Here is an 11,328-nt window from a genome sequence, read left to right as displayed (position 1 = left end):
GAGCCACAGCACCAGAGTCGGTACAAGAGATCCGGTCTCTGTCTCACACCCCTGGTAAGTCATCCCCTCAATATTATCTAATGTCACATACTTACTGAGGGGAATGGCAACAGCTGTACTCTACATTGGCTGTGCGTTTCCCCTCTTTCTCCTGACAGTCACCCAGTTACTTGTCTCCTGCAAACTAGCAGTGAATACCACCCTGTAGCTGCTATCTATCACCTCCTCATTCTCCCATATCTTGAAGGTCATTGAGTTGCAGCTCCAGTTCCTTAGGTCTGGAGAGAGTGGGATGGAATGTTGAGGCCAAGACTGAATCAGCCAGAACTTTACAGAACGGTGAAGCGGATCTGAAGGGCTAACAAGCTCAATATAAGTTGGAAAAACAGAATAACTGTTAGGGAATAGACACCGAATTTTCAAGTTTTAGGTAGCCCACATCTCCAACTGACTTCTTCCCACCTTCTTCCCTGCCACCTTGTTTTCATATCCCTCTCCAATCTCCTCATCTCCCTTACTTTATACTTTATTGTCGCCAAACAATTGATACTAGAACGTACAATCATCACAGCGATATTTGATTCTGCACTTCCCGCTCCCTGGATTACAAATCGATAGTAAATATTAAAAATTTAAATGATAAATCATAAATAGAAAATAGAAAAATGGAAAGTAAGGTAGTGCAAATAAAACTGAAAGGCAGGTCTGGATATTTGGAGGGTATGGCCCAGATCTGGGTCATGATCCTTTCAGGGACTTCCTCCTGCAGCTCCATGGAGTAATACATAAATTTTGTGGCTGCCTTTAATTCCTCCTTTTCCCCAGTATAAACTTTGAATTGTTTAACTTCTACTTTTTGGATCTTGGAGGGAAATAGTTGTCATTATGACGTATCCTTTAAGAAGTGGAAAGCAGCTTTTTGAACCAAGCAATGGAAAGGGAAAAACTTCGAAAGAAAAATCAGAAGATACGCCTATCTGGGCTGAACGTTTGGAACATGCGTTGATGGGTCTCGACAACAAAATAGACAATAACACTCCTGAGTTGAAGTCGTTCCAACAGAGTTTACAGACTATTAAGGAAAATATTGTTTCCTTGAACACTGAGTTTAAAGAATCAAAACGTCAGATTGTGGATATTTCAACCCGCTTGAAACAGGCTCAATGCAAAATTGTCGATTTAGAGGCAAAATTGCATCAAAATAATATCCGAATTGTGGGTCTTAGTGAAGGTGCTGAGAGTGGGAATTTATTGGATTATTTTGTCAATTTGTTTTTATCTCTGTTTCCGGATTTTCTATCTCAGCCTCCCGATATTGAAAGAGCTCACAGAATTTTCACTTCGCCAGATAAAGCTCGACCAATTTTAGTCAACTTTCTTCGCTTTAAAGTTAAAGACCAAATCATAAAATGTGCAAGAAAACAGAAAGTTTTTAAATTTAACGGTTCCGAGATCCGTTTTTACGAAGATTATCCATGGGAAGTTATGCAACAACGGATCAAATTCCTATCTATCACAAAGATAGCGCATATAAAAGGACTTTTTCCATCACTTAGATACCCGGCGAGATTAGTCATAGTCATAGTCATAGTCATACTTTATTGATCCCGGGGGAAATTGGTTTTCGTTACTGTTGCACCATAAATAATAAGTAGTAATAGAACCATAAATAGTTAAATAGTAATATGTAAATTATGTCAGTAAATTATGAAGTAAGTCCAGGACCAGCCTATTGGCTCAGGGTGTCTGACCCTCCAAGGGAGGAGCTGTAAAGTTTGATGGCCACAGGCAGGAATGACTTCCTACGACGCTCTGTGCTGCATCTCGGTGGAATGAGTCTCTGGCTGAATGTACTCCTGTGCCCACCCAGTACATTATGTAGTGGATGGGAGACATTGACCAAGATGGCATGCAACTTAGACAGCATCCTCTTTTCAGACACCACCGTGAGAGAGTCCAGTTCCGTCCCCACAACATCACTGGCCTTACGAATGAGTTTGTTGATTCTATTGGTGTCTCCTACCCTCAGCCTGCTACCCCAGCACACAACAGCAAACATGATAGCACTGGCCACCACAGACTCGTAGAACATCCTCAGCATCGTCCAGCAGATGTTAAAGGACCTCAGTCTCCTCAGGAAATAGAGACGGCTCTGACCCTTCTTTTAGACAGCAAACCCTTCTTGTAGACTTCTTGTAGAATTAAAATTATTTCCTAAAGATTCTACACCTCGTGTCTTCTTGGATCCCCAAGCGGCATCGGATTTTGTCAATTCTATTGTGGAATCGGCTGATGTATGAAGGATTAATTAGAGTTGCTGAATAATTTTCTGAAAGAAAACATGCTTTGAAGATTTCTGTATGCTGAAGATATCCTTTGATCGATGGATTATTTAAAGAAGAGGTGAACTTTTTGGTTTGACTAAAGAATGACTTTTTTGAAGTCTGTTTAGTATACGGAGTGGATTAAAACAGCGGACAGATTGTTAACTGGTTTGGTTATCTGTTTCTATCTTCTTTTTTCTTTATTAATTAAGTGATAGTTTGCTTATAGTTTATATAGACTTTTTCTTATATTATGGAGTGTTTAGTAATAGATAATTAGCTTCAGTTCTTTTGTTAAATAAGGTAGTAAGCTAAAGAATAATGGCGCTGCTTTTCTCTTATTAGAGATTATATTGTTTGGGCTCAATAGCATTGCTTTGACATCTTTGGAGACTGTTTTTGCGTTCCCTAGTTTATTTTCAATGATTATGTATAAACATTTTTTCCTTCTCTGCTGGGCTTTCTTATCTTAAGGTTACGTATTTTCTTTGTAAGGAGGAGGGGGGAATGGAGAGTAAAAACTTTTAAGTCATTATTTAAATTGAGCGGCACGTGGGGTTCTGTCTTTTTGCTTTTCTTCTTGGGGATGCGTTCCGGCTTTTTTTCTCCTTTGCCGGATTTCTATCTTTGGGGATGGTGGGAGGTTTGGGGGTATTTTTGCATTTTGGGGTTTATCATGGGATTTTATTTTTCTATTTTTTTTCACACATTTCCTGTATTTTTCCCCATTATGGAGTTCTGGAGCACGCGTGTTTTCTGTTTGGTTATACTCATCACCACCATCTTTGATTAGCCCGCGATGGTATGCGTGTATTGTCGTGTTTAAAACAATATTCAATGGTACTTAAACAGATAAACATTATTAGTTGGAATGTACATGGCTGGAATCACCCTATTAAGCGAAGGAAGACTTTTAAAATTATTAGTCGATTCCAGCCCGATATAATTTTTGTTCAAGAAACCATATCAGAATGGGCAATCAAAATAGACTTTTCAAAACGTGGAAGGGCCTTCAATATCATGCCACTTGCTTAAATAAAACAAAGGGAGTATCTATTTTTATTAAATCTAATATTTTATTTATTCAAGAAGACATTGTCTCAGATAATAATGGTAGATTTTTAATTATTAAAGGAACAACTTGTAATAGAAAAATTGTCCTGGTTAATCTATACGGACCCTAATGTAGATAATCCTTCTTTTTTAAAAAATGTATTTGGTCTATTACCAGACTTAAATGAATATATGCTGCTGATGGGAGGTGATTTCAACTGTTGTTTAAATCCTTTGATTGACAAGAGTTCAACCAATCAGCAGCTTCCGAGTTGTTCAGCAACACTTATTAATTCCTTTTTAATTGATTATGGTTTGATAGAAATCTGGAGAAATTTACATCCTAATGATAGCGATTATTCTTTTTATTCACATGTCCATAAAAATATTCGAGAATTGATTATTTTATAGCTGATTTCTGATTTTTGTCCAAAGTCCGGAAATGTGAATATGACGCTATTGCTGTTTCGGATCATGCACCTTTAAGCTTAACTTTTGAGTTAAATGATGTTAGTAATGTAAACTTGCATTGGCGCTTTCCAGAAAATTTATTACAAAGTTCGGACTTTGTTAAATTTATAGAGATTCAGATAAAAGATTTATTTCTTTTTAATAATATGGGAGATGTCTCAAAATTGATTATATGGGATACACTCAAAGCATATTTGTGAGGTCAGATAATATCTTATTTGGCTAAACTCAAGAAATAGACAAAAATAGAGTTAGATAGAATTTCCAAACTAATTAAAGATCTGGATAATACTTATGCAGTTTCTCCTAATGTTGATTTATTTAACAAAGGGTTTTAACTTCAATCACAATATAATTTACTATTAACTTATCCTATTGAAAGAAATTTGCTTAAATTAAAAAGTCAATTTTATATGTTTGGAGATAAAAGTAACAAGCTATTAGCATCTCAACTTAAGGCAGTTAGAGCTAAAAGACAAATTTTAAAAATTTGTAAGGGAGATGGTAGTTTAGCTTGTAATTATGATATTAATAAAATTTTTCAAGACTATTACAGTGAACTCTATAAATCTCAGTTTCCAGCTGACCCTTCTAATATGTATGCCTTTTTACAAAAGATTGATTTTCCTAGAATATCTATTGAAGATCAGCAAATTCTTGATGCTCCTTTTACTGAAAGAGAAATTCAGAAAGCTATTCTTTCAATGCAATCTGGTAAAGCTCCTGGACTGGATGGTTTTTCCGTAGGATTTTATAAAAAATTTGAAGACTTGCTTACTCCTTATATGTTGGAAATGCTTAAAGCTTCTTTTCTGTTAGGAGAGCTACCTTCCACATTTTATGAAGCTTCTATTTCTTTAATTCTTAGGAAAGATAAAGGCCCTACTGATTGTGCTTCATATAGATCTATTTCATTATTAAATGTGGATGCTAAAATTCTTTCAAAAATAATGGCTAATTGGCTGGAGAATATACTAGCTAAAATTATTTCTCAGGATCAATCAGGTTTTATAAAAGGCCGTTATTCTTTTTCTAACACTCGGAGACCGTTAAATGTTACATACTAATCCCCCTCTAAGACTCCCCAATGTGTTGTTTCTCTAGATGCTGAAAAGGCATTTGATAGGGTTGAATGGAAATATCTATTTAATGTTTTGGAGAAATTTAGCTTTGGTACTAATTTTAATAAATGGATTAGATTGATATATAAAAGTCCTGTTGCCACTGTTATTGCTAATAACTGCAGATCCCCCTTTTCTCGACTTTCGTGGGGTACAAGACAAGGATGTCCGTTAAGCTCTTTGTTATTTAATTTGATGTTGGAACCTTTGGCTATTGCACTTCGTGAAGCTAAAGGTATTCAAGGAATTTCCATAAATGGGACTATTCATAAGATTTCCCTTTATGTGGATGATCTCTTAGTTTATGTTTCGAATCCTGAAGAATCTATTCCTAGTTTATTGAAATTATTAAATGAATTTGGATTGTTTTCAGGATATAAATTAATCTGCATAAAAGTGAATTATTTCCTCTAAATGATTTTCCTTTTATATATGATGACATTCCTTTTAAAGTTACGGATTCTTTTAAATATTTAGGTATTATCATCACTAAAAATTATGGAGACCTTTATAGAGCTAATTTAATTCCCTTAGTGGATTTTATGAAGCAATTATTTTCTAGATAGAATCCACTTACACTTTCATTAGCCGGTCAAATTCATGCAGTTAAAATGATGATTTTACCAAAATTTTCATATTTATTTCAAAATATTCCTATTTTTCTAACTAATTTTTGATCAGGTTGACTCTATTATTTCATCTTTTGTTTGGAATAATAAAAGACCAAGAATTGGAAAATATGACTTACAAAAATTAAAAAAGAATGGAGGTCTTACTTTGCCTAATTTAAGAATGTATTATTGGGCGGTTAATATACGTTATGCGTGTTCTTGGTTATATTGGACCAATAAAAAGGAACTACCACCGTGGGTTGATTTGGAATTGAAAATCGTGAAACAATTTTATTTAACTTCGTTATTAGGAGCTCCTTTACCTGTACAATTAGCCAAAATTTCTATTCTAAATATAAATCCTATGATTAAGCAGTCATTACGAATCTGGCACCAGTTTTGTAAGTTTTTTAATCTTAAAAAATTTAACCTTTTTAGTTTAATTTATCGAAACTATTTATTTAAACCTTCACTTAGTGATCCTACCTTTAATCTTTGAAGGAATAAAGGAATTTTTTCCTTTATGGATTTGTTTCAAGAATGCCGATTGATGTCCTTTGAAGAAATTAGTAACTAAATATTCTCTCTCATATTCACATTTTTCGCAATATCTTCAGGTCAGACATTGCTTACGAGAATATTTAAGTGATTTTCCATATATAGGAGGTTTCATTGGGAAAATTTATAATTTACTATTACAACAGGATAACTATCCTTTACTTAAGTTTAAGGAAGATTGGGAAAGAGAGTTTAACATGACCTTGATAACAGAGGATTGGTTGCAAATTTTGAAGCTGGTTAACTCTTCTTCCATTTGTGCCAGTCGTTCTCTAATTCAATTTAAAATTGTACATCGTTTTTATTTGACAAAGGAGAGACTGTCTAAAATATTTCCTAATGTAAATAGTCAGTGTGATAGACGTAAAACTGAGATAGCAATATTGACACATATGTTTTGGTCATGTTCTGTATTGAAACAGTTTTGGATATCTATTTTTTCTACAATTTCTAAAGCTTTAAAAATCAATTTACAACCTAATAAATTGACAGTTTGTTTGGTATAATTCCTCAATATATTCACAGTATTTCTATATCAGACCAACACGTAATTGCATTTGTCACATTATTGGCTAGAAGGGCTATTTTATTAAAATGGAAAGATGCCTCTGCTCCCACTTTGATACAATGGTTCTCTCAGGTAATGCTTTGTCTTAGTTTGGAAAAAATTAGAAGTCGAACTTTTGATCCTAGATTTGACTACAAGAAAAGGTGGGTTTCTTTTGCCTGTTATTATCATTTGATTTGAGTTAATTAAGATGGTCCTTTTCTGATTGGTAAATAGATTTGGTTGGTGGATTGATGTCTTTTTTTAATGGAAGCTTGTATGGTGTATAGCTCTGGGTTTGTGCTCCAAATGGTTTTTTTTCCCTTTTTTTTGTTATGATGTTTTTTTTTTGTTTGTTTTAGTTAGTAGGGGTTCTTTTTTCCAAAAAAATAGCTTTAACATTTTGTTTTTTTAATTATTATTGATATACTGTTTAGTTTGGTTGATAGTTTAACTCTTATTCTACGTATGGATATGTTGTCTTGATTATCTTGATGTATTTTTCTTTGTTGTTGATTTTCAATAATAATTAATAAAAAAGATTTAAAGATGAAGGATCCATTCAGCAGTCTTATCACAGTTGGAAAGAATCTGTTCCCAAATCTGGCCGTACGAGTCTTCAAGCTCCTGAGCCTTCTCCAGGAGGGAAGAGGGACAAAAAGTGTGTTGGCTGGGTGGGTCGTGTCCTTGATTATCCTAGCAGCACTGCTTCGACAGCGTGCAGTGTAAAGTGAGTCCAAGGATGGAAGATTGGTTTGTATAATGTGCTGCACCGTGTTCACGATCTTCTGCAGCTTCTTCCAGTCTCAGACAGGACAACTTCCATACCAGGTTGTGATGCACCCTAGAAGAATGCTTTCTACGGTGCATCTATAAAAATTCGTGAGGGTTTTAGGGGACAGGCCAAATTTCTTTAGTTTTCTCAGGAAGTAAAGGCACTGGTGGGCCTTCTTGGCAGTGGACTCTGCTTGCTTGGACCAAGTCAGGTCATTTGTGATATTGACCCTGAGGAACTTAAAGCTTTTGACCTGTTCCATTTGTGCACCACCGATGTAAATTGGGTCGTGCAGTCCGCTACTCCTTCTGAAGTCAACAACGAATTCTTTCATCTTGCTGACGTTGAGGGATAGGTTATTGTCTCCGCACCATGCCACCAGGTTCTTAATTTCCTCTCTGTACTCAAACTCATCATTACCCTAGACATGGCTTACAATTGTTGTGTCATCAGCAAACTTATATATTGAGTTCGATGGAAACTTGGCTACACAATCATGGGTGTACAGTGAGTACAGCAGGGGGCTGAGTACACAGCCTTGGGGGGCACCGGTGCTCAGAGTGATTGTAGAGGAGAGCTTGTCCCCTATTTTTACAGCCTGGGTCCTGCCTATGAGGAAGTTGAAGATCCAGCTGCAGATCTGAGTGCTAAGGCCCAGGTTCCGGAGCTTAGGAATCAGTTTATTTAGAATTATGGTATTAAAGGGAGAGCTGTAGTCAATGAAAAGGAGCCTTACGTATGCGTCTTTATTCTCCATGTGTTCTAAGGAGGAATGTAGGGCCAGAGAGATGGCATCTGCCGTTGAACTGTTGCTCCGTATATGATGTATACGGAATGATGTATAGATAGACCTGTTGCTTAGGTCTATCTATGCATCATTCCCTTCGTACTCCACCCATCCCCAAGTGGCTCCCCAGTTTCTCTTCCACCACCCCCTTTCCTGAACTGGTTTCATCTGCTCCCCCCCTCACCTTCCAAACCTGGTTTCACCTGTCACCTACCATCCTCTACCCCACTCTGCTGCGTAAAGCTACATTTCGGAAACCCTTCATGTTCCGTCTCAGTCCTGATGAATGATCTCAATCCTACACCTTCTGCCTTCACTTGACTCAATGAACTAGACCAGCGTTAAGCTTATATTTGTAGATTCCAGCATCGGCAGTCTCATTCGGCGTAGCTGGGACGAATGAGAGTGCCCATGGCTACAGCAAAGGAGAAAGTGCTGAGGGTGAGGACCAATTCCGCTAGACAGAGGAGACTGGTGTTGGAGGGGAACTGGCTGGGTCTGTTATCCAGAAAGAAGTGGAGAGCTCCTGATGGAAGGCAGAGGTGTGTACGGACTGGACGCCCGTAGTGAAAATGAGACAATCTACTTGGACGGTCATGTTTGTGCATCTTGGGTAGGAGGTAGAAACAGGAGGTGCAGAGTAAGGGAATTATGAGATTGGTGGCAGTGGATGGGAGATCACCACTGTTGGGAAACAAAGGCCTGATGCTCCTGATGTTTCCTCTTCAAGCGGTGAGAGTAGCTGACTGAGAGTTGTTGTCTGAACTCAGCAAGGTCGAGGTCAGTTCACCAGACTACTACAACACCCCCTCCCATCTGCAAGTTTGATGGGATTAGTGAGAACAGAGTGGACAGCAGCACGGCCAGAGGGATTGAATTGGAGAGAGGAGCATTAAAGTCGAGATGGCTGATGTCTCATCGGCAGTTAGAAATAAGAAGATCCAAAGCAGGCAGAAGACCAGAGCAAGGAGATGGATTGAAGATGAGAGTGGGGGTCATTGGTGCAGACTGGAGACTCCTCGCCAAAGAAGTAGGCACAGAGATGGAAGCGACGGAAAACATTGAATTGTAGGCTTCCAGGTGACAAGTTGTCACTCCTTCAGTTTGCATGGGGCTTCATCCTCGCAGTAGAGAAGGCCGAGGATGGAGAGGTTAGCATGGATTTGAAATGGTCTCTAACTGGGAACTCGGGGTGGCTATTGTGGACTGAGTGTAGGTGCCTGTGAAACAGTTGCTGAGTCAGAACTTGGTCTTGTTGATCTCGAGGCCACATCAGGAGAACCGAATGCAGTAGACAAGGTTGCAGGACATGCGTGTGAAACTTTGTGTCATTTGGAATGTCTCTTTAAGTCCTGGATGCTGGTGGGGCAGGAGGTGTAAGGACAAGTGTTGCATCTACTGTGAAGACAGGGAAAAGTGTCTGGAGTCAGGGAAGGATGGGTGTGGAGAGATGAACAGGCCAGAAAGTCACCCAGGAGATAAACCCTGTGGAAGGAAGAAAGGGGTGGGAAGGAGAAGATGTGGCTGGTGCTAAGATTTCGTTTCAGCTGAGGGAAGTAACACAAGGTGATATGCTGGATGTGCCTACTCATGGAGTGTTAGGTAGTTATCAGGGATCTCTGTCTTTGGTCCATTTGGGAGGAGGTGGAGTACCAGCAGAAACAAGAAACAGAGGAGATGTAACATCTGCCTCCATCAACCAAAGCAGAAGGGAAGCCATGGTTCCTGATAAAAGATGATATTTCAGATGTCCTGGAACAGAAAGCCTCAATTTGAGAGCAGATACGGTGGAAATGGAGAAACTGGGGAAAAAGAATGAATTCCTCACAAGACACAGAGTGAGAAGAGGTGAAGTCTGAGTAGGTGGGAAATTGGTGGCTTTATGGTAAATATCAATCAGTTTGTCTACTGAGATGGAGACAGAGAGATCTAGAAAAAGTGAGCAGTGTCAGAAATGGTCCACATGAATTTGAGAGTAGTGTGGAAGTTAATGGCGAAGGTGATAGCATTGAAGAATTGACGGTGATAGGATTGAAGAATTGTGCATGTGTGCAGGAAGCAGCACCAGCACAGTCAGCGATGTAATAGAGAAAGAGTTGAGGAGTGGTAATGGAGAAGGTTTGGAACGGGGACTGTGCAACATAGCCAACTTAAAGCCAGGAATATATGGAGCCCATATAGATGCCCATGGATACACATCTGATTCGTAGAAACTGAGAGGAGTCAAAATATATGTTGCTTAAGGTAAGAACAAGTTCAGCCAGGCAGGTGAGAACGTTGGTGGAGAGGAACTGGTTGGATCCTTGTTGTAAAAAGAAGCAGAGGGTTTTCACACCATAGACAAGGAGAAACAAGATGGAGTCAAGGTAAGAGAAGATTACGTTTGTGGGGCTGGAGCAGGTAGAAACAGTGACCCTGTCAGGACAGCCTTGTTTGTGGATCTTCAATAGGAGACAGAAGTAAGTATGGGGGTTGAGGCACTATCCAGTTAGAGGCTGTGGAAGCAAGATCTCCTGATGATCTGTCACAGTGCGGGAGAAAATGTTGTGTTTGTCAGTGGGGTCATCATCTAGGTATTGGTAAACTGGCCCTTGCAAGTTAGAGGTCAATCCATTGCTCCATATTTCAGCAACTGTATTCTCTTGTGTCACCTCTGATTTCTCAGCCCTTTACTCCTGCTCTAACATTAGCATAAGATCACGGCTCTTCTTTAACGTCAGCCTCACTTTCCTGCTAAGCTAATGACATGGTCCATATAAAAGGGAACACAAGCGAAAGTCTACAGGAGGCCAGTGACCAGGCTGAACAAGATATTTACCATTCCATATGTAACCTTTCAATGTAACGTGATACTTTTGCTGGTAATTGTTTTCAACAGTAATTACAGCAGGAAAGGTGGAGCATAGGGGAATGATGGCACCTAACAGCAACTCCCTGCTTGCACAGCTCTATTTCTACCTTTAATATTTTTATTTTTTCCTTTCAGGGTTCTTTTGAAGACTTTGACCCGGAGTTCCACGCAGGCTTCGGTTCTTTGCGGGAATGGGACCCGCTCTCGGGGTTCCACCACTGGCCGCTATT

The sequence above is a fragment of the Mobula hypostoma genome, chromosome 4 (assembly GCF_963921235.1).
Source record: "Mobula hypostoma chromosome 4, sMobHyp1.1, whole genome shotgun sequence".
Taxonomy (NCBI): Eukaryota; Metazoa; Chordata; class Chondrichthyes; order Myliobatiformes; family Myliobatidae; genus Mobula; species Mobula hypostoma.
The sequence above is the reverse complement of the archived record's forward strand: the minus strand, read 5'-3'. Positions refer to the sequence as shown.